This window comes from Schistocerca americana, chromosome 3, assembly GCF_021461395.2.
Source record: "Schistocerca americana isolate TAMUIC-IGC-003095 chromosome 3, iqSchAmer2.1, whole genome shotgun sequence".
NCBI classification, from domain to species: domain Eukaryota; kingdom Metazoa; phylum Arthropoda; class Insecta; order Orthoptera; family Acrididae; genus Schistocerca; species Schistocerca americana.
The window spans coordinates 443738137-443762285 of NC_060121.1; the positions used below are offsets into that span (position 1 = coordinate 443738137).

Sequence of the window (24149 nt, forward strand, 5' to 3'; positions counted from 1 at the left end):
CCATGACTGCAGCGCCTAAGACCGCTCGGCTAATCCCACGCGGCTGCCCACTTACGACATGCCACTTAATTTCTCGTTCTGTCTCTATATCTGGCTTGACAGCACTTTGCTTGTAGCAAGGTGAATGAGAGTTAATAAAATTTTGAAGTTTTCAGTCCCTTACTATTCTGCGTCATAACAGAGCACTGCTAACTTCAAATGGCTCTGAGCACTATGGGCCTCAACTTCTGAGGTCATTAGTCCCCTAGAACTTAGAACTAGTTAAACCTAACTAACCCCTGACAGTGCATGGTGTACAATGAAAGTACGTTAAGCAACTAACGGAAGAGGGTTAAGGAAGACTCTTTTGGATCTTTAAGTAACGAGCAAATCGGCGTGCTAGAACCAACTGCCTCAAGGGTGGAGGAGGACCAGAAGCATCTCATGGTCGAGAAGATGGAAGAGCTCAGGAGGCGGGGGTAGACAGAGTCCCGTAACCTAGAAAGGTAGTCGGTCTAATGGAAGAAAACCGGGAGTAAAAATTACCTGATCGTCCAGGATGAGGTCTGGGGGCTAACACCCCGTTACCTGTAAACAATAATGCCGAGGCAAAATTTTGGGTTAAAAGAGCCTGGGATGAACAGTTTGGTCTTTCTGGTAAATGAAATTTGGCACTGGCAAGGAAAGTGACTATCGGTACATGGAACATGCAGAGAATTGGCACTAAGACTAAGAATTTCATGAAGTAAAGAAGTATAGTACGAACATAGTGGCCGTAAATGTGACGAACAAAAAGGACAAAGGTACAGAAAAAACGGAATGGTTGCATCCACTACTATAGCGGGATGACTAAAGAGGAGAGGTCCAGAAGAGGGCTCTCCATAGCTATTAAGAAAGAATCTCAGAAAGATTTAAACCCTGGGATCAGATTACGGAAAAAAATCCTGCAGGTGCAAATGAATTACGTCATTCGTGGTGATCATCGCGGTTTATGCGACAAATGAAGTCACCTACTTGAAAGAAAAAGAAAAATACTTTTGCTCAACTGACGGGATCACTAGAAATAATGGAATGCAGTGATCGAACGGCATTATTGGCCGGGAGGCCCCATCCGGCATTGTTCTGCCGCCGAGTGCAAGTGAAGAAATATGAGAGAAGAAAGATTTAGTTACTGGGACTCGAATGGCGTACTGGGTGCAGAACAAATGACCTTATTGTTGCTGGCCAGTATGGGAAAATGTGTTAAATACTTATGGGGATAAGCTGACAGACTTTCGTCAGAGAAATGCCTTGAAAAGATGGATAGTTCACGCCGAAGTCAATGCATCAATATACGTGGGGAAAACCGACACGTAAGTTTAGATTAGTAACTGACTGTGTGATAGCACGCCAGAAAACTAGGCTATCTATAAAGGAACGCGAGAGTTTACGGAACTCCGCAAGTGTATCAAACTATTGTTCACTGGTTTCAGGAATCCAGTCGAACAGAAGGTGAAGAGTTGGCATCCGATATAAACTGTTTGCAGGAGGATTCAACGAGCTTCATCTATCACCACAAACTAGCAGAAATGACATCAACATATCAAGGATATGAACATTTATTAGGCAGTTGAAGTGGCGATACGTGTAGAGGCCTTTGAAGTTCTGCCAGAGGAAATAAAATTGGGAAAAGAGAAACTGTTGAAGATAAAAAAAGGGGGCCTATAATAAATGACCGAACATACGGTTTGATTATAAGCGGAAAACGTGTGGGGCGAACGGAATAAAAGCACAGAAGGCCATTAGTAAAGTTAAAAATAAGGCATGGCAGAATATATAAAGAAAACTTGGGTACTACTATTACAGGAAGAACGTGGAAGAAACTGAAGAAGAGAGGTGAAAACAAAACCTGTGCTGGAATTGCTCTAATAACCGTGACGGAATAGGAAAAGAACTACCAAGCCTTGGTGATGAAAAGCAGAAACGAATTCACATAAGGAAAGTTAAATGTGATGCAAGAGGACAAAAATTCATGAACACGACGGATAACATCGTAAGAAACCTGCAACCCTATGAAGCATATCGAAAACGAAAAACCATCCGGTCCTGGTGAAATGAACATATAGTTGAAACTTCCTGGCAGATTAACACTGTGTGCCCGACCGAGACTCGAACTCGGGACCTTTGCCTTTCGCGGGCAAGTGCTCTACCAACTGAGATACCGAAGCACGACTCACGCCCGGTACTCCCAACTTTACTTCTGCCAGTATCTCGTCTCATTCTGAACATATAGTTAATGGAGACAGCTCTTGAGGCTTATGATACGATACCACAAAACAGCCTGTATAAAGAATAGTGCCGTGTTAACTATTTACATCAAATTCGCGGAGGTATGTTCCTTCTATTCAACTAATTTAAGACCGGTTGTTTATTACCATACGAGTTTCGATTCATGTATTTGTGAAGCATCTTCAGTGGCCTGCAATACATATTTCTTTCGACAGATATAATAAAAGTATTATGTGGTATTATTTTACATTCTGTCGTGTTTTGCTCTTGTTTTTTAAATTAGAATCAACTTTTGTAGCACAAATTTCGTGATGTGAAATTTCCAGCACTGTTAACTCATGCGTGTGGTCCTGGATATGTATTCGTTAGTTTGCATTTTCAGCTGGCCGGTTTCCGGCGTTCTTTCTCCCAAATTTGATTCAATACATCGCGTATACCACTTGCACTTTCCATTTTGTGATCTACATATGTGTGTTTTCGGTGCGTAGAGTTGCCAACCGTTGCTGTGTGTTTATATGTCATCTTTTGTTTGTGTTATGTGTGTGGTTTGATATTTTTCACTCGTGTGTGTGTGTGTGTTTGTGTGTGTGTGTGTGTGTGTGTGTGTGTGTGTGTGTGTATTTTGCTGTGTAAATCTATCATTCTTTCTTAGAGTGTGATATATGTATATATGTGTGTGTATGATAGATTTACACAGCAATATATATATATATATATTACACAGCTATATATATATACCACACTGAATAGCCAAAGAAAATGATACACCTGTCTAATATCGTGTAGAGCCCCACACCTGAAGGCTTCCTTTCCTTCGGTCAGATTTTACAGTTTCCTGCAGTGATTAGCCTTCTTACCCATCTCTCTCTTGGTTTTTCTAGACACTTTTGTGTTTTTTTAATTGTTTTATTGCTTCTTCGCATATATGTTAAACAGAACTGGTTACAAGACTGAAACTTACCTTACAACCTTTTTAACACGTTTTTACTTGTCTTTCTAGTGTAGCTTAAACTACTCATGAGTGCGGACGTCTTATTCCAGCTTACAGTGTCGAAAACTTTCTCCATATTCACAAGGGTTAAAACAAAACTTCTCAGAAATTTGTTTCTCAAACTAAGGTCGATCTTCGCTACTAGTAGACCTCTTTTGTCCAGGAACACCTTCTCTGCCTGCTGGTCTGCTTTTTATGTCCTCCTTGCTTCCTCCATGATGCGTTATTTTGTTTCCAAGGTAGCTGAAATACACTTCGTATACTTCTTTGTTCCCAGTTTTTTTGTTAAATTTATCGCTAATCCCATTTCTGCTACTTCTCATTACTTTCGTCTTTCTTAAGTTTACGCTCAATACATAATTTGTGCTCATTAGAACATTCATTCCATTTTCCACTTTCACTAAGAATTGCAAAGACAGCATCGAAGTTTATTTGTGGTATACTAAATTTTTAGTTCAAAAATGGTTCAAATGGCTCTGAGCATTATGGGACTTAACATCTGAGGTCATCAGTCCCCTAGAACTTAGAACTACTTAAACCTAACTAACCTACGCCCGAGGCAGGATTCGAACGTGCAACCGTAGCGATCGCGCGCTTCCAGACTGAAGCGCCTAGAACCGCTCAGCCACACCGGCCGGCTTTTAGTCCATATATGAACTTTTCTTTCGCTTTCGTCATTGCAGTTGCGATATGTAGAGCGAACAATTGACACGAAAGACTACATACTTGTCTTACACCCTCCAAGCACTTGGTTCTTGGTGTTCCATTCTTATACTTTCCTCTTAGTTCGTGTACGTACTGTGTACTGTGCATTATCTTTCTCTATAGCTTTCCCCTGTCTCCTCAGAATTTCCAACATCTTGTGCTATTTTACGCAGTAAAATATTTTTTATACCACTACAAATCTATTGAACAGTCTTGACTTGTTTTAAACCAAATTGTTAGCTCGGTTGCAACCGTTTAATAGGAAAATATGTGACGTAGATCGAGGCCATAATCGTTGCTGGAAAGGCACCATACAACATAGCAGGAAAGATAACAAGTACATGACCAAAAGGTTTGGTATTGGAGGCATGAAATGTATGTATAGACATCTGATACTTTACAATTTGCAGCTAATAAAGGGAAAGTACAACAGTTGAGTTATATGAGACGTTGACATGCAGAACTATCCACTGAATTTTGTAGGGATTTGTTTCGTATACCAGGGACGTACACACACCAACAAAAGTTTTGTATCAGCCCTTTATTTTGAAATGCATGACACAGAAACCAAAAGCTGGTAGTGAGTCATGCAAAAACATTCATTTGCAATGTGTCGAGGTCACAAAATCATAAAACAAACATTTGATAACGAGAAAATTGTCAGTTTCCCGTTTTTCTTCTTTTCATAACACTCCTAAGATAAGAAATGTCAGTACTTGATGAAATACTCCCTTTCTCATATGAAGGCTTGCAACCGACGTGGAATACCATAGATTATATCATTAAGCCAGCCCTCGTTCAAATTGTCACACTCTCCAGTAGTAATTCTGCGTAACTCGCGCAGAGTACGTGGCCGTTGTCGACGTCCAAAAACACCTCGTTTCAATCTATCCCACACATATTTGATTGGTTTCATGTCTGGGTAAAATGCAAGTCGCTCCACTCCGGTAATGCTGAAGGAACGTATTCACGAGAACGGCACAATGAGCACTTATCATCCATCAAGATGAAATCTTCATGAGAATGTTGGCGATATGGCACCATTATTAGCTACAGAATCTCGTCCCTGTACCGTAGAGCAATAAGAGTGTCCTCAACAACCGCGAAAAGTGTACGATGGCCCCACCTCACGTCACCCCAGGAACATTATTCCGTCACTTGTTGCACATGTGGGACATAGTGTTGGAGGCGATCGATATTTCCGAGTCGTCTTCAATCTCATCGGCTTCAGTTATTAACGCAGACAGATCCTGATTTCGTCGGTAAAAAAACCTAATGACCATCCTGAGGTGTCCATTCTGCATCATTTCTTGTCCATTTGTAACGGAGTCCAAGATGTAGTCGTGTACGATGTGATGTTCGTCGTGGTCATCGCGAATGAAGATTAGTATCACGGATTCGTCTCCTCAGTTTGTGCGATGGCCAATGTCCTTGTAGCTGCTTCTTCGAATGCCGAATACAGTTCTGGAGCACTAAGCCCACGCTTCCTTTGAGCCAAGAATCTTAGATATCGATCGTCCTGAGCACCTGTCGAACGTGAAATGCCTGGGTGATGTAAGCCATCAACGCTACCGGTGAAATGGAACCAACGCCATGTCCGCACCACATCACTTCGACCCCGGTGAAAACATCGAGCAACTTCTGTGGTTGACAAGCCTTCTGCGTGTAGCGTGATGATGTGGAATCTGTCATCGGCCACTATTGCCCTTCCTGGGACGATGCATGTTCGCCGTACTGTTCCGTAGACGTGTCCAATGCGTCGTTAGTGACGCTTTTCTTCCAGTTGCTATCCATTCGGGTCCGGCGTTCTGCCCGTCGGTAGCGCTCATGGTACCTGTATGTTGTAACCTCCCCGGAGAATTTTGTAAAGGACAATAGTGTAATTTCACCGGAGAATTTTGAAATGACAATAATTAAATGTTAATGGGAATAGAACCAAGTGTAACCTCCCCGCAAAAATGAAAGAAAATATTTTAAAATGAGAATAGACATCGTGCTAAGTGTAACCTCCCCGTATTTTTTTAAATGATATGAATTGAATAAAAATGCAAATAGAGCCAAATGTTAGCTTCCCACAGTGATAAAAGTCAATGATAATAAAAATGTGCAAAAATGTTAAGTCCCCACAAAATTAACGTTAAGATCAACCTGATAAATTTTATAAGGCCAGCTGCGCTGACCTTAGGCCCTGTGCAATAAATAACCTGATAAATTGATTCTGGGAGGAAAAGCAAAGGAAATATTGTTTCAATTGTAATGATTATTTTCTTAAAACGATTGCTTTGAGAACAAAATTATTATTGGGGCAATTCTTGAACAAATTAATTACAGTTAATATACATTACATTATCAGATGTGCGCAATGCTGCTTCATTACCTTATTTAAAAATATACCTCGTCCCGAACCTTGACCAGAGACCCATGTCGACGCCCGCCGACTCCTCACACACAACTGCGACTGTCTCGCGCACGCTACTCGCACAGACTGAACTACATGCTCTCGCGACTCGCTACGTACAACAACTGCCTCGCAACAGAACTGAACTCTCGCGCAGTCAAGCGCAGACTAGCAACGATAAATAACTCTCTGGTCAGAGATTCTGTCATGCCTTGTCATCACTGCTACCGAATACATACGTGTTTCATAACCCTCCACTGGGGGGGGGGGGGGGGGGGGGGGCAAAAATTTGGCAGCGATGGCGAGTCATTTGGACTTGGCATGAGCAACAAATTTTTTCTTAACTAATTAACTTTACAATTACAACAGATATAAAACAGATATAGAACATGAAGGAAATATGGTGCACATGCAACAAGTACAAAACATATTAGACAATGACAAAATGTGAGTGCAAAACAAATGACATAAGTGCACACGTACTGAAAAACTCTTTAGCATTTTCACAACAAATAAACATTTGGCAGCGATGGCGAGTCATTTGGACTTGGCATGAGCAACAAATTTTTTCTTAACTAATTAACTTTACAATTACAACAGATATAAAACAGATATAGAACATGAAGGAAATATGGTGCACATGCAACAAGTACAAAACATATTAGACAATGACAAAATGTGAGTGCAAAACAAATGACATAAGTGCACACGTACTGAAAAACTCTTTAGCATTTTCACAACAAATAAACATAATGGCAAAAATCATGTTGATAAGTGACATAAGTGCACATGTATTGCAGTTCAGCAAATTGAGAAAAAAAATGTATAGGCCATGAATATAAATGATATTAGCAAAAAATGATTTTCACTATGTTACAAGAATTAGGATAGGAAAGGGAAGGATTGCATCATGGTTGTAGCACTTTAGGTTGCACGCAGCTGCACTGAAAGTCCATATCTTTCCATAGAAGTACAACACCAAGTGAGACAATTTGAAGTTCTTTTCCCAGAAGTATTTATCAGCGTAGCCAAGACTCTGAAATGTCGCAGTAATATTCCATGTTTTCACTTTGGCAGTACATTAGGTACACCAAACAGTGGGACCATAATAACTTCTCCATCGCTCACGGTGGTGGACAGCATGTCGTGTCAACACCACGCTCTTACAAGGCACACCAACGTGGAATTAGTGCAAAAACCAAATATAGTGCTCCATGATCAGGAGGATGTACAGGGCAAATGGATATTGCAGTAATTCAGGGTAGCGAGGTCACAAGGTGAAGGACATTAAGTTACATACTAGTCTTCATTAGGAATTACATTAGTAGTTTGCGGCATTCATAGCCCAGTTATTGAACATTTCTGTACCATGTATGTAGTATTACAGAAAAATGTTCATTAATTGTTTTACATAGAATATTTGCACCCATTCTCTAATTACAAATCATCAGAAGTCATTACTTAAAACAGGAGGTAGTCAATAATAATGTTGATACTCAATCATTGGTCATCCCAATACAGTCATCATTTCTCAGTTACAAAGCATTATTAATAAGTAGCAAACATTATTAATTATCATTTGTCATTTCAATATAGTAATAATCAGTAGCCTTGTTTTCCTAATTACAAAGCATTATTAAATAATGGCATTCTTTTCCCAGTTACAAAGCATAATGAATAGAATTCAGTTTCTAGTTACAAAGCATAATTAGTAGCATTCTTTTCCTAATTACAAAGCATTATTAGTAGCATTCTTTTCCTAGTTACAAAGCATTATTAATTAATCATTATTTCCCAGTTACAAAGCATAATGAATAGCATTCATTTTCTAGTTACAAAGCATAATTAATCGTTTGTCATTCCAATATAGTAATAATCAGTAGCCTTCTTTTCCTAGTTACAAAGCATTATTAAATAATCGCATTCTTTTCCCAGTTACAAAGCATAATGAATAGCATTCATTTTCTAGTTACAAAGCATAATTAGTAGCATTCTTTTCCTAGTTCCAAAGCATTGGTCATCTCAATACAGTAATTAGTAGTATTTTCCTAGTTACAAAGCATTATTAATTAATAGTATTCATTTTTCAGGTGACATATTATTCATAGCTGATCAGCATTACTCAGAACTCTCTCAAACTGGTATCATTATTTGGGACTGGTAATACATTTTTTTTTTTTTTTGTTAGCAATGCATTGCGTTGGGTAATTATAAGGGAAAGCAAGAGAGAAAAATTTGCTTCTGGGTTGTTGGTGTAAATGAAAATGTGTAACGTCATTCGTCATAAGTCAGCTGTAGCAAGATTATGAAACAAGTTGAGTATATGTAATCACATTCATAGATGACATAGATTTAATGAACCACTGCTTATAGCACACTAATTTCATAAATAATTTCTCCTGCAAAAATATATAAAAAAATGGATTATTAAGCTGAACGAAAAAGCGCATTTTATGCTGAAAAGTAGTGAACTTCGAATTAACAGGTCGTGAAATATATATAAAATGTGTTCCATAGCTGTCCTTTCCAAAACCTTCCGTTATTATACTATGCAATATAACACCTACTGTCAAAGCGAACTGCAACATATACTTAAATAACTACATAGCATAAATACATAACTTCAACAATATCCTCATCTGTAAAGAAAAAACTTCATTATCCATCACTTCATTATCCATATTATCATAACTGCATTATTATCATCACCTGTAAAGAAAAACTTCATTATACATAGTAACATATCCTTCATCAATATTCATCAGCATACATTATCATCTGCAAAAAAAAAAAAATCACTTCATTACTCATTACATAACTATTCTTTATCTCTAGCATATTTCATCACTAAAACTAAGATGTGTAGTTCTGTCTGACAGCCTGCATCAATCGCCTTGTATTCTGAAAGAAAAAATTAGTTAAGACTGCTATTCTACGATGTGTATAGTATATTCTTGTTAATGCTTGTTAATTCTGATCCATTTACTCTTCCTCATAAGGTTTTTGCATCTTCTTTCGTTTATTCCGTAGGTGAAATTCCCATTTCTGTTTAATTTATTTCCTTTGCACGTTATTTCTTTCTGAAAGTGATGAACAAAGATTAATGTCGTGCATTTACATCATATACTCACTAAATAATGACTGGTTTATGGTAACATAATTAAGCATACAGCATAACATGACAGAAAACGTAATATGTCAAAGACATAGGCAGTGTTCAGAGGCAAAAAGTGTACACAGAATATCACAATGCAGCAGAAAAAAAAAAGTGTGAAACAGTCACGATGTTGAGATATCATAGGGCAAAAAATGTCAAAAAGTCAACTGGTGTTTGCTATATCTTAACCATTTCATAGTGCATACAAACAAAACATTAAACAATCATAAGAAGGACAAAATGTGACGTTCGTTGTGTTCAGCTTGTATGTTGTGTGGTTAATAAAGGCGAGAATTAAAGACTTTAATGGAGAGAAAATGTAATAAAAATTGATATGTCACTAGATAACATTGCATAATTATTCATAAGATACGTAAGTTTCTCTAAAAAAAAAATATGCACAGTCTGATGTGTAACGACAAGAAGAGCGACCTACTAACCTTACCTTGCCGGGCACTTGCCAAGAAAAAATACGATAATCATCAATAGGTAGTCACATAAATATAATTGCATAAGTGGTCATAAAATGTGTAAGTTCATCTGGAAAAATATGCACGGTCTGATGTGTAACGACAAGAAGAGCGACCTGCTAACCTTACCTTGCCGGGCACTTGCCAAGAAAAAATGCGATAATCATCAATAAGTAGTCATGTGAGTATAATTGCATAAGTGGTCATAAAATGTGTAAATGGCATCATAGCATGTTAAATCATAAAGTGTCTTCATTCAATAAAGGGTTTAATGTTAAAGACATGGTGGTTGCCTTTACTTTTTCTGGTTCTCAGAGTTTCGACGTGTACAACATTGGGGTGAGGAATGCTGCGAATCCGATATGGACCTGCGTATAGAAGTTCAAATTTACTGCACTTACCTTTTATTCTGCTGGATAAATAGTGAGTACGTACTAATATCTTCTGTCCAATGTGAAAGTCACGGCGTGTACAAACCTGTTTTTGCTGTCTTCTCCGGCGCTCTGCGGCACGTTTGATGTTGTTCAGCGCAATGTCAATTATTTCGTGGTGTCGTAATCGACGAGATGTAGGAAAATTTACTAATTCTGTAATTTTGTTTGGTGGTTCAACGTTTTTCAGCATAACAGACGGAGATAGCATAGTGGATTCATTTGGAATGGAATTAATTACATCTTGGAATGAGAATATGTGTGTGACCCAATCAATATGTCTTTTGCGGCAGTATATTCTACACAGTTTACCAATTTCTTTCATTAATCGTTCACAGGGGTTCGAAGAAGCATGGTACTTGGATATATAGATCGGAGAAATGTTTCTAGCTCGTAACATGCGTGTCCATTTAGCAGAACGAAATTGTGATCCATTGTCAGAAATTACTTTCATCACATGCCCTACATGAAATAAAAAATGTTTTACAAATGCTTTCGAAACAGTTTTAGCAGTAGCTTTGCGTAACGGAGTGAAAGTAACAAATTTTGAAGTGAGTTCAACAGCGACAAAGATGTAGCAAAAACCTCTATGGTTCTGGGAATTGGTCCAAAAATGTCTACAGCGGCCATGTGTCTTAATTTAACAGGTACAATGGGATATAATGGAGGAAAATGTTAAGTGGTGTCTGACTTAGCTTTCTGGCAAATTTTACATGAGGCTAAAACTCGTCGTATACGTTTCTCCATGTTGGTAAAATAACAGTTCTGTCTCAGTATAAGAAAACATTTTCTGGCTCCGTAATGTGCACAGCTTAAATGAGTGTACCAGATTAATTTGTTAACCAGTTCGTCAAGAATGCATAATAACCAATTGTTGCTGTCTGGATGAGAGTGGCGAAACAGAATGTCATTGCGTACAGTGTAGTGGTTTCTAATCGTAACATTATTCTTATCTTGCCAAAGGTGTTTAATTGCTTTCCATACGTTGTCTTTATTCTGCTCTTGTGCTATGTCATGTAACGACGACGAAATAAAATTTTCAAATGCAACTTGTTGAATGTACATGACGTTGAAATTTGCTTTGCAGAAGTTGGTTGCGATGTCTTGCTGATTGTTGCTGAGAGAACGGGATAGTGCGTCTGCTATAACATTTTGTGTGCCGGGAATGTGAACAATTGTAAAATTAAATTCTTGTAAATAAAGTTTCCATCTGCTTAATCTGTCGTGAGTAAATTTAGCTGAAAGTAAGAATTGTATCGCTCTGTGGTCTGTGTAAACGGTGGTATGTCTGCCATAAAGAAAATGTCTAAATCTCGTAAAAGCCCATACAACACATAATGTTTCCAATTCTGTAACGGAATAATTTCGTTCTGCAGGTGATAGAATGCGACTTGCAAATGCGATGTTTTTGATTACTGTAGAGCCATCTTCTTCAATTTCCTGAAAAATATGTACGCCTAAAGCGGTGTTAGAACTGTTGGTGGCAATGGAAAAATTTCTGGTAAGATCTGGGTGCGATAAAAGTGGTGCATTCAACAAAGCATGTTTCAGGTTCATAAATTCAGAATGTGCTTGCTTATCCCAGGACCAAACACTGTTTTTACCTGTTAATTGGCATAATCTAGGTGTGTCTAAAGCAGAGTGATGAATAAATTTACGAAAAAAGTTAAATAAGCCCAAAAAACTGCGTAGTTGTTTCTTCGTCGTAGGAACAGTAATGTCACGTAGAGCTTGAAGTTTTTCCGGATCAGGCGCAATGCCTTCTGCTGAAATTACGTGTCCAAGAAATTTTATAGAAGTTTTGCCAAAGTGCGATTTACTGAGGTTAATTGTGAGTCCTTGTGCATGAAAAGTTTGCAACAGTCGTTCTAAAATCACATTGTGTTCAGACCAGTTAGCTTCTGCGATAAGAATGTCATCTACGTACGTTGTGATAATGTCTTTCATGCAAACGTGTGTCGGATGGCGTCAAAATTAATAACATTTTTCATGAACAAGATTTTGCGTGTCAAAATATTGCTTACGTTACTGGAATATGCAACCTGTACTGTGTCTGGTCAAATTCTATCGCACGTGCTGTTATTTACGGGAGGATGCTATGGCATATCCACTATATGAACTGTTCTGTTATTTCTTCCAGACGTATTACGCTATAGATGACACCTATTGTCTGGTTCGTTCATGATAACATGTTGTTGCTGATGTTCTTGCTGCTGAAAAGATCGACTGTTATTAAATGTACGCTGAAAATTGTGCTCATTATTTTTACGTCTGTCGTGATAGTCATTCCTGTACGGTGCATTGCGATAGGAATTGAAGTATTGTGTTTTCTGTACGTAGTTGTTCCTTTGCTGCCGTGCGTTACTATTTGTTGTAGCTGGGACTATACGTGCACGCGGCGAAACATTAAAGTTTGGTTGACCTTGTAGACTGCATTGTTGGTTACGTATCCTAAGCGGATGACTTTCATGCTGTTGTGGTGAAAAACATGTATTGTTACCAAAAATGTGGTTGCGACTGCTGAAAATTTTGTACATACTGATGATTACGATTTTATCTGTTATTAAAATTACGGCGGTAGTTGTGATTACGGGAGTGCCTAATGAAAATTGTCACTTTCGGTATAACTTGTCGTATCGGGTTTTCATTAGTCATTTTTTTTAATTCTAGGTAGGGCAATAGTTAAAGAGCTATTTTGATAGATATAAAGGATAGTAGAAGAGAAGGCAGCAGTGCAGAAAACTTAAAGATGAAACAGCACTACTACAGCTCGGGGCCCTATGCACGCTACGGCACATATTCATTAAAGCGTAATGAATCCCCTGAGGTCAATTAGGCACTGCAAATAAATTTTAGCTTTTGCGTTGCAGGCAATGGCGGTAAAAATCCAAAAGAAAATTGTAGTATCCAGTTCAAAGCTAGTTTCTGCATTACAGGTAATACCGGTGAAAGTACAAAAATAAATTGTCGTATACAGCTCAAAGCGTGTATCTGTGCTCTGTCATTATTAAGTTCCTTAGATTTTGTTACAGATAAAAATTGCTCGTAATCTACGTTCTCGTCTCTGAACTTGAGAACACGTTCAGGTTTGTGTGAGAATCTGTTTGTCTGTGTCATTTCGGATTTCAAGTTGCGTAGCTATTTAGATTTCAAGTCGCGTAGTTTTTCGGATTCTAAGTTGCATAGTCTCTGTAAATTGCTAAAGTCACACTGGCTATGTGAATGTGACAAATGCTCGCAACGTGGCGGATTCTGTGACGTATTGGTGATTGAAATAGTTTTCAATTCTGTTACTTTAATACTCTCGTCAATTTGGTTCTTGGGTCGTTCACTTTTATTTTCGACATCCGTATTCAGAGTGTGTGAAACTTCCAGTGACACTAAATTAAACTCGTCGCGTATCTGTACTGCGTTTTTAGGGCATTGTTCAGTGACTGCATTAATTTCGTCTTTATTTGATTCTGTTGTGCCTACACGTGTAATACTTAATTCTTGTGCAACAGTGCCAACTTCTTCATTACTGTTATTAGCACAAGCCTTAGTATCCTCACGTAATTGTACTTTAGTGTCATGACATTGCACGGCAATCGCTGTAATCTGTTCCCTAACTTGTTTGTTCTGTTCGTTAAGGTTGTCTTGTTTTTCTTTCGTCAATTTAATACTTTCAGAAAATTGTTTGTTTTGTTCATCGAGTTTTTTGATCATGTCCTCTTGTTGTTTGAGAAAGTCGTCTTGTTTTTTAATTATTTGTAGCAATAATGCCATAATTTGATCCTCAGTAACATTGCCGACTCTATTCTCTGTGCTGTTTGACGGCGTACCTGCAATTGTCACGTTCTGTGTGACCATTTGGTCATTCTGTAATTCACAAAAAGGTTTGCCAATCGGATGTACACTGTCAGTCACTATTTCGGAATTAAATGAATCCGTCGTACTTTCAGTACACTGTCCATTTTCATTAGAAAAATTTGTCTGTACGTTACTTGAATTTTCCAAACCGGGTGTGTTAAGCTGGGCAGCGCTCATTACAATAGAGCGCCCCGCGTCATCAATTGTCGTCAAATTAACAGAGGACACAATTGAGTTCGTTTGTTCATCATTAAGATAAAAATCATCATTAGTGGTTGGAACGCATTGATTGTCAGTAAACGCAGGATTGTCATCATTACACTGCGTGTCACAAGTACTATTGGTGAAGTTGTTTAAGTCGGTAATTTCATTCATTATACTACGCGATACACTATTCACAGTCTTTCGCGGCATTTTTACAATAGGCACAATTATTCACAAATGAAATAAGCACAATGCAAAAAGCAACAAACACAAATACAACAGAGCAACGAATTGCCGATGATCTGAGGAAAGAAAGTCATTAAAATTAGTAAAAGCGTTGCGCCAAATGCTAATTATATTATGTAAATAAAAGCAAATATCTGTCTACTTTTCAGAAGATTCTCAACGAAATACGATCCTGGACCGGATGTTGGCAAGTGTAACCACCCCAGAGAATTTTGTAAAGGACAATAGTGTAATTTCACCGGAGAATTTTGAAATGACAATAATTAATGTTAATGGGAATAGAACCAAGTGTAACCTCCCCGCAAAAATGAAAGAAAATATTTTAAAATGAGAATAGACATCGTGTTAAGTGTAACCTCCCCGTATTTTTTTAAATGATATGAATTGAATAAAAATGCAAATAGAGCCAAATGTTAGCTTCCCACAGTAATAAAAGTCAATGATAATAAAAATGTGCAAAAATGTTAAGTCCCCACAAAATTAACGTTAAGATCAACCTGATAAATTTTATAAGGCCAGCTGCGCTGACCTTAGGCCCCGTGCAATAATTAACCTAATAAATTGATTCTGGGAGGAGAAGCAATGGAAATATTGTTTCAATTGTAATGATTATTTTCTTAAAACGATTGCTTTGAGAACAAAATTATTATTGGGGCAATTCTTGAACAAATTAATTACGGTTAATATACATTATATTATCAGATGTGCGCAATGCTGCTTCATTACCTTATTTAAAAATATACCTCGTCCCGAACCTTGACCAGAGACCCATGTCGACGCCCGCCGACTCCTCACACACAACTGCGACTGTCTCACGCGCGCTACTCGCACAGACTGAACTACATGCTCTCGCGACTCTCTACGTACAACAACTGCCTCGCAACTGAACTGAACTCTCGCGCGGTCAAGCGCAGACTAGCAACGATAAATAACTCTCTGGTCAGAGATTCTGTCATGCCTCGCCATCACTGCTACTGAATGCATACGTGTTTCAATGTATGTTTACAAACAACGTCAGGGGTGACTTTCCGATCGGTACAGGTACGGTCACAGTAACAGCCCACCTACACTAGGTATTGGCGATTCCGGCCGTTGTGGCCGAGAGGTTCTAGGTGCTTCAGTCCGGAACTGCACTGCTGCTACGGTTGCAGGTTCAAATCCTGCCTCGGGAATGATGTACGTGATGTCTTTAGGTTAGTTAGGTTGAAGTACTTCAAAGAGACTGATGACCTCAGATGTTAAGTTCCATACGGCTTAGAGCCATTTAAACCAATATTTTTTTTTTGTTTTTTTTTTTTTTTTTTTTTTTTTTTTTTGTATTGGGGATGCAGCACTTTTGTTTATGTGTGTGTTTTTCATCCTCACGTTACTGAGACATCGGATCTGCTCTGTTTGCAGGTTCCATCAGCAATATCGACGGCGCGGAATACCACTGCAACAAGACTGCGGTCCGCAAGGTGATCTCTGGCGTGGTGGGAGCAGCTTCCAGCGTCACGTCCATCCAGGTGGCCAACCTGCTGAGGCTGTTCAAGATCCCGCAGGTCAGTCCCGCTGCCGCACTGATTCCAGAAAGATACTACGCAGACCCCACTGGTCGTGGCACTGTTCTTTTTTGAATAGCTGTCTTGTGACACGGAAGTGATATTAAAAAGTTGTTGAGGCCACTTGTTCTGACTTTTCGCCAGCCCAAGTGCTGGCATCGTCAAAGATTCACACTTCGGCCCTGACAGCATTAACAATACCATTCAGTAGCGCTGGCGAAGCATTAGGAAAGTCATTAAATGAACATCGGCCGAAGATCCCGAAGCAAAGACAACAGGCAATACGTTACAAAAAAATATGTTATGTAATCTTATGACCTACCCACTTAATGAAGTCATTCAGCTGACAGAGCTGACGTGCACCTAATATATCCTAAACTGAGGCTGTCGGTTCCGTGTAGTAACATACTGGAGGGGAAGTTATCGAACAGATAATTTTATCCACCTTCATACGTAAACTTCGAAATTTTGTTAAAATGTAGAATCTAGTTCAAATCAGGTGCAACAGCGATAGAGTAACATACCAGTTAGATTTTGAAAAGCTAAACCAAATCTTCGAAATCACAGTTCAGCAGGTCACCAGTACAATAAGAGAAACCCTGTTAATAAACTAGCTGATTTTCAGGACATAAGCAGGTATGTAACGTATAGATTCAGGTGCACCGAAAAAGTAATTGCCACATGCAAGAGGCAAACTTATTTTGCTTGATCTAAACAAAATGATAGTTAAAGATTTGAAATACTTGCAGTCCTAATGCAATAATTTGGAAGAATGTTGGAAATAACTTTACCTAAATAGTTAATAATGGCACTAAACACTAACGATCAAATTGCAGTGTCATGCAAAATAATTATACTAATTATATTCAAAAACACACCGAACAAAATTGCAGTCTAGTACACTTCGACGAAATACGCACAACCACGCACACAACAAAACACTTTTTCAATACATTCAAGTACAAAGAAGTAGAAAATTCCTACAGTATAGTTTGCAGTACTGCTATTTGTTATATTTCGCTGCTAAAATTATAATGGTTGCCAGTGTAGAACCTCTTTGTATAATAAACGATACTTAGCAAAGTATTATTAATGTATAGTACGAATTAAAAGACCTTCAAACTCACGAAATTGACGTCATCATCTTAAGCATTTACGTATTCATATTCGTTTATATAAACACTAATCGACCATATTCCGAATATAAGAGAGTAGGAGAAATCTCAGTCGAACAGGGCTGACCACCACATTGGAAGAGAGCTGTACTGCACCACACACATCTTCTCCTGCCATCCGAGAACAAGTAATGGAGTCCCTGAAACATTCCGTGTGATCCTACACCATTAGTAAGAGGCTAGCAGCAGCTCGACTGCGCAATTAACGACAGATGCATAAACTACATTTGGAATGTCGCCGCAACCGTGAAGCATGGACTGCCGATGAATGGCGTCACACTGTGTTCAGCGATGAATCGCGCAGTTCCACCAGGCCGTATGACTGGCGGCGGCGGGTACGGCGGGTGCTTTGGAAGAAGTCCCATTCTTCCATTGTTTTAGAGGGACATAGCGGTGCTAATCGTGGCATCAAGGTGCGGGTAGCCGTTGGCTCCGACATTAAGTCATGGTTAGGAATATCCTGCCGCCTCAAATGTCACCTCTCATGCAACACTATCGTTGTGCCATTTTTCAACAGGACAATGATCGTTCACTCGTGGCACATGTTTCTGCATGACGGTGAGATACTCCCATGGCCAGCAAGGTCCCCAGATCTGTCTTCGAAAGATCATGTGTGGGCCCGGCTCCGACAACTCTGTCCCAGCGCTGGTTTCCAGTACATCAAGGACTTGTTACAACAAATGTGGATACATCGGCTTCGTGAGACCCTCCCAAACGGAAAAAGTGTGTTTATCCAGGCCAGGATGAGTTCAATGCCTCACTGATCTCGTATTGGCAAATTCTTTTTTTCTAGAAAACTTATTCGATGTTGTAATCACTACAATAACATCACACACCCTCCACCTCTTGTGCTTCACTTTTCTTGGCTGATATTGCATATACGAGGGCTATTCGAAAAGTAAGTTCCGATCGGTCGCGAAATGAAAACTGCTGTGAAAATCAAAAACGTTTTATTTCTAACAGTTAGCTACACCTTACAGCCACTTCTCTACGTAGTCACCGCTCCGACTTAAACATTCATCGTATCATTGCACCAACTTCCTAATACCCTCGTCGTTGAAGGCATCGCCTGTGTTTTCCACCAATTTTCTACTCTCATTTACAGCTCCTTGTCTCTGTCAAAACATTGACTTCATACCCAGCAGTTCATGTGAGCAGAGATAAATCTCAGCGGGAGCCAACTACGGGATGTATTGTGGGTGATTAACCACTTCCCGTAGAAAACGCTGGAGGAGCATCTTCACTGCCTCTGCAGAGTACGGGCAAGAACTGTCAAGAAGAAGGAACCGTATGACAGTTATACTATTTGGTCTGCATGACATCAGACGAAATCTGTCACCAGGCTTTCATACTTGGCAGGAGACACTATTATGTAGGCATCCTTGCGTGCTCATCGTGCGCTCATAAATGAGAAGACTGACGTGACGTGATCGACGGGCATACTACAGACACTGCCCAAGGCATGTGTGCAAAGCTTAATCAGATGTTCACAGTGGTTTCCATTTCGTAACTATCGAAACTCACTATCCGAAAAACCCTCGTGCGTTGGTTTTTTTCCGTCAAATCTTGGCAGAGCAAATTTCTATTTAAGGTTTGTAAGCAAAGAATCTGCATTTTGTTTCCCTACTATCTGCTTATTTCACACCAGTTTCGACTTATTATGTCATCAGGTAACAGCTTTCTAGCATTCGTAAGGGACGTCAATGAGTAAGAAACTAGGGAAGAAAATGTCATGGGTAGGAAATATCCACTCAAAGCGCTTCGAATAGAAGGCAACAGTTAGTCACTTATTTTGGTTCAACTGTGTGGGAAAGAAGGCGAGAGTGGATGAAATGCAGTTATAAGTGAGATATGTTTCAGTGCCAGTAAGACATGGATTCTACCTGCTACTGTTGCGCCGGCCGAAGTGGCCGTGCGGTTAAAGGCGCTGCAGTCTGGAACCGCGAGACCGCTACGGTCGCAGGTTCGAATCCTGCCTCGGGCATGGATGTTTGTGATGTCCTTAGGTTAGTCAGGTTTAACTAGTTCTAAGTTCTAGGGGACTAATGACCTCAGCAGATGAGTCCCATAGTGCTCAGAGCCATTTGAACCATTTGCTAATGTTGCATAGACTTTGGCAGGTAAGTATTAGTGTTGTTTTTACATTAGGAAGAAATTTCTTGTTATAAATTGTGCAAGATGACTGTATTTTAGTACCATTGTAGCAGCATAGAAGTATTAAATTACAGTTTACAATATAAATGTTGCTAAATCAGTACACAAAAAACACACACTGCATTATAGTTTGTACAACGCAATATAAGAGAAGTGAAGTCATTGTCGCAGAGGTAAGCGGGCAAATGGCATAGATAATATTAGGAAGATCATATATATCCCAACCCATATACTAATGGCCCCATAGAATGAATAAAAATTAAAGTACGTTTGGTCATTCCAATAAGAAGAAGACTACAACAGACGCAAACTCATACGGATAAGGAAAACAAAAGCTAAATACAGAGCAATATGTTTTGTGCTATGCAGCGATCAATGTGATCACTGGAGTTGACGTCAGGGTGTGTACAATCGGTTGATTGGATAATGTGAAGTTTAAGAATGGGAATCTGCTCACGTGTAACTGTTTACTTACAACCAAGTGAGAATTTTATGCTAGATGCCCATTGTCTTCAAATTCTGCAGATACGCTAATTTTTATTTCGTTTATTGGCTATATGTATCGTCGCTTTACCACAAAACATGTTCAGTAAATGAAGGGTCTAACTTTCATAATCTGCAGCTGCCTTGATGCTGAGTCAGCCTAGCTGCTACAGCTCTGCCTGTTTATGCAATATGCAATTTGTTACAATCAGCACAAGTGATTTTGAAAAGTCAGTTATTCCTTTCTATCTTTGCTATTGAGACGTAAGCTGCTCTACCTCTTGTACAAAATAAAGTAGCTGGAATGTTTTACATTATACGCTAGCGTTTTGGATATCTTTCTTATTTCCAGCTATGGCTGTTACTACAAAGGGCTCTATTGTGGGAAAGACGTGGATTATTTGTTTCTTGTGACGGATCTTGTCGACAATGTCAGGGTTATAGCCATTGCTAAGTTCAGTTGATTTGATAATGCAACATGTGTCAGACGATTAACCAGAAAATAAGACAGCACGCATTCTTCGATGTAACACAAAAAGATCTGATTCGTGTCAAAGTTCGATGTCAACATTAAAAAACTAGATCCGAGAATGGTTAACAATATGTTAGATGAACAAATAATTATTCTTAAAACCACAGTTATCTTAATTACCCTGTCTTACACAGTAACTGTACAAAATGCGATGGTAATAAATACCATAGCCTTTACGAATAAGGGAATGGGGCCTCACTTTCCGTCCCTTAAGTCTATTTGCTCCGTCCACTCACAACTTCTATTGCACGGGAACGTAATCTTGGAGAGCTAGGTAACTTGAATATGCATAGCGTAGAAGGAGCGGTGAGCTTTCGAAACAAAAGAGCATGACATGGCGGAGTGTGCCAGCACGAGGCAGGCGACATCGCAGATTGCGAAGTGTAGCAAAAACACAAGGAATGTAGGCTGCAGATGCACAGCCCGATCTCCTCCGAGTTTCTTCGTACCGCGAGCTAAAATTCATCTCAGAAATGCAGCAGGATAAGATATTACACAGATGCGAAAGAACCCAGCTGAGAGCAGTAGTTTCAGTTTTATTTCGGGACGAGATACTCTACCATTTCTGTACTGCAGTCCTCCAGTCCATTATTCATCAACTAGAACTTCACCTCAGGTACCTGCGCCAAACCCAGACACTAACTGTGGAAAAGAAACAAAATTGCTCCAAAATAATGAAGAATTACAATTGAAGATAGCTGTACGAATCTTAAAATGGAATGTAGTAACTTGCAGTCTCTTTAATCCTTTATTTATTTTATTTATCTTTCATCTTGTGCTTCAGGTTTTTATTACTGTAACTGTTTTGTGTGTGCGTGTGATAGCTTACAATATCATTTGAAACTGTAATTGAAAGGATCCTTTGTTACAGAATGCAGTTTTACTCATAATACGAAAAAAATCAAGATTGTTGCGCCTGCTATAGGAAAACGGCATGTTTAAAAATGTATCCACTAAATAGTGGATAGCAGCCACAAAAATACTGAGTTTTTTTCGTATTTTAATTACAATTGGCTTCTTTAACACAGACACGTACCTAATATAATTCCGCACAATACTGTAACCATCACATGTACATGCAAAACAATTCCAGTTATAAAAACTGAAACACAAGATTAAGAAGCAAACACGATATACAAATACAAAATAATACTAAATAATCTATTACAAATACTAAACAATCAACAATAAATATACAGCAGCGCCCTTAAGAATGAACCAACTAAGGAGGCGCAGTGTTGGACTGACATTCCGGAGGGCAAGGTTCAGATCCGCGTTCGGACACCCAGATGTAGGTTTTCTGTGATGCCCTAAACAGCTTCAGTCAAATGCTTCTGATTCCTTTGAAAGAATGGGGCCGGTTTTGTTCCCCATCCTTGAAATATTGCGAGTTTGGGCTCCCTCCGTCTCTAATGACCTCGACGTTGACGTAATGTTGAACTTAATATTCCATCCTTCTTCCTCCCAGACACCAGCAGCACAAAAATATTGGAAGGAGAGTACGAAATCAAAACTGATGACACTGTGGCATGCATATTTTCATAACGTCAGATGGAACTGCTTAGTGTCAAAATGACGACGGAGTACAAATAATATTTCAAGGATTCCAAGACGACAGACTCACAACAAAGTCAGGGATTAAAAATTTACAGCATATTGCTTGTGATGGGATAGATGTAAGTCGAGGTAGACAGTCCGCATAAGAAATGCTCTATCGATATGAAATAGGAGAAATATCGAAGTCTGCATAGCAATGACAGGAATGCATCACAAGCAGAGAGAGATCTAAAGTAACCGGAATTAATATGTAAAAACCTAACATATGGACAAATGACAAAAAAGGTGCACTGGTAAAGTACCAATTATATTTTTAATTAGACATTTGGCTTTTAAATGCTGTCACTATACATCACCCGTAACTCTTTTGTCGCATTTTTCAAACCTTGGACGAACCCTCGTTACCACTAGCCCAAGACCCACACCATCGCATAGCCACTCACAAATTTCTTCCCTAATTCGATGGAGAGGCGATTTTCCGCTGGCTTTCGCCGGCATGCTATAAAGTTATAGGTTTCTGTCTGTCCCTTCGAGATGATTTTGAAGAGCGCCTGAAAAATGTAGGGTTAGGTTGAGCTTTTCAGGATGAGAATGGGGTTGAAATAAGGGCACAAGTGAAACTTGGTTCCGACATGTAACTTAATCCTCCCCGAACACCAGAGGAAGTCGAAATGTGTAATGTCACCATCTGATACCCGCTCGACATCAACAGCGACACGAATCCTCACTCGTTGAAACATTGCGAAGAAATTTTGAATTTAAATCAGGTTATTAACATAACAACACCACCTCTGTGCTTTCACCGACCACGTACCAACAATGAGTCTCCTCCATCTTAGGAGCGAACAGGCTGCCTCCCCGTACTTGTTAGAATTGAGTCTGGTCTGTTATGAACAGGCCTCGTGTATTATGAATACTCTGTGAAATGCTGTGCGTTCTTTCCGGTTCTACCTGAACACAGTTCGCAGCTTGAATTCGAAAAGGTTCGATAATTGGTGGAGGGACTGGCAACTGGCCGTGATTTTAATTGGTTGAAACTAATTCCGTGTTAATAGGAATTGCGATCCATTAACGTTCGAAAAGGCCGTTGGCTTACAATAAATCACTGCAGACAGTAACAACCATAAAATGTCTGGATATGATCTCCCGGAGTATCCTAAAGTGGAACGTTCACATAAAATTAGCTTTAGGAATTGTGGATCCCAAGCTGAGCTTTACAGGAAAAATATTGACGAAATGTAACTTATCCATGAAACAAGTAGCATATCAAACACTCGTTCGACCTTACTAGGAACTATTCTTCAGTCTCTGACTTTTACCTAGGTTTAGTGGAGATATAGAGAAGATCCAACGAAGACCGGTGTGGATGTTCACGGGACAGTTTATTAAGCACGTAAATGTTGCAGAGATATTCACGAAACTCAAATAGATGACACAAGAGAGGCGTTGTGCTTCAAGGAGATGTTGACAGCTGAAATTTCGAAAGAATGCGTTCAAAAATAGGTTAGGCATCATATTACTGCGTCCCACATACATTTCACGAAATGGCAACGACGAGAAATTAATGATCTGTTGGGGTGTTAGCAACAACTGTTCGTCCAACGTACTATTCGCGAATGACCCAGGGCAAAGGGATAAGTAAGGTGGTATCCAAAGTACCCTCGGCCACAAAGCGTGACGTGGCTTGCAAGGTTTGGATGTAGAAAAGAAATACTAAAAATCTAAAGTTATGTCATCAAGTTCACTTTTCAAATTTAGAAAGACGGCGCAAATTATGTAACGTCGGTAAAATAACAAGACAAAACGCAAACGGCATTACCAAAACTTCACATGAACTTCGTTTTACACATATTTTACAAGAAAGAAAACTGATGATCAGTCAGACGGTGATCAGTTTTGCTTTAGGTAAGGTAAAGGCGCCAGAGGCAGTCCTGACGTTGCACTTGATAAGGCAAACAAAACTGAAGAGAAATTAAGACACCCTCATAAGGTTTCTCGACCTGGAAACA

General features: G+C 39.2%; 1 protein-coding gene across 1 annotated transcript in view; it reads left to right on the forward strand.

Annotated features, from left to right (window-relative positions):
- Positions 1 to 24149, forward strand: part of LOC124606783 (metabotropic glutamate receptor 4-like) — a gene marked incomplete at its 3' end in the record, with an annotated part of 1427722 nt that overhangs the window by 548443 nt on the left and 855130 nt on the right. Inside the window, exon 2 of the mRNA XM_047138846.1 lies at positions 16097 to 16239. The remainder of the gene's footprint in view (positions 1 to 16096; positions 16240 to 24149) is intronic.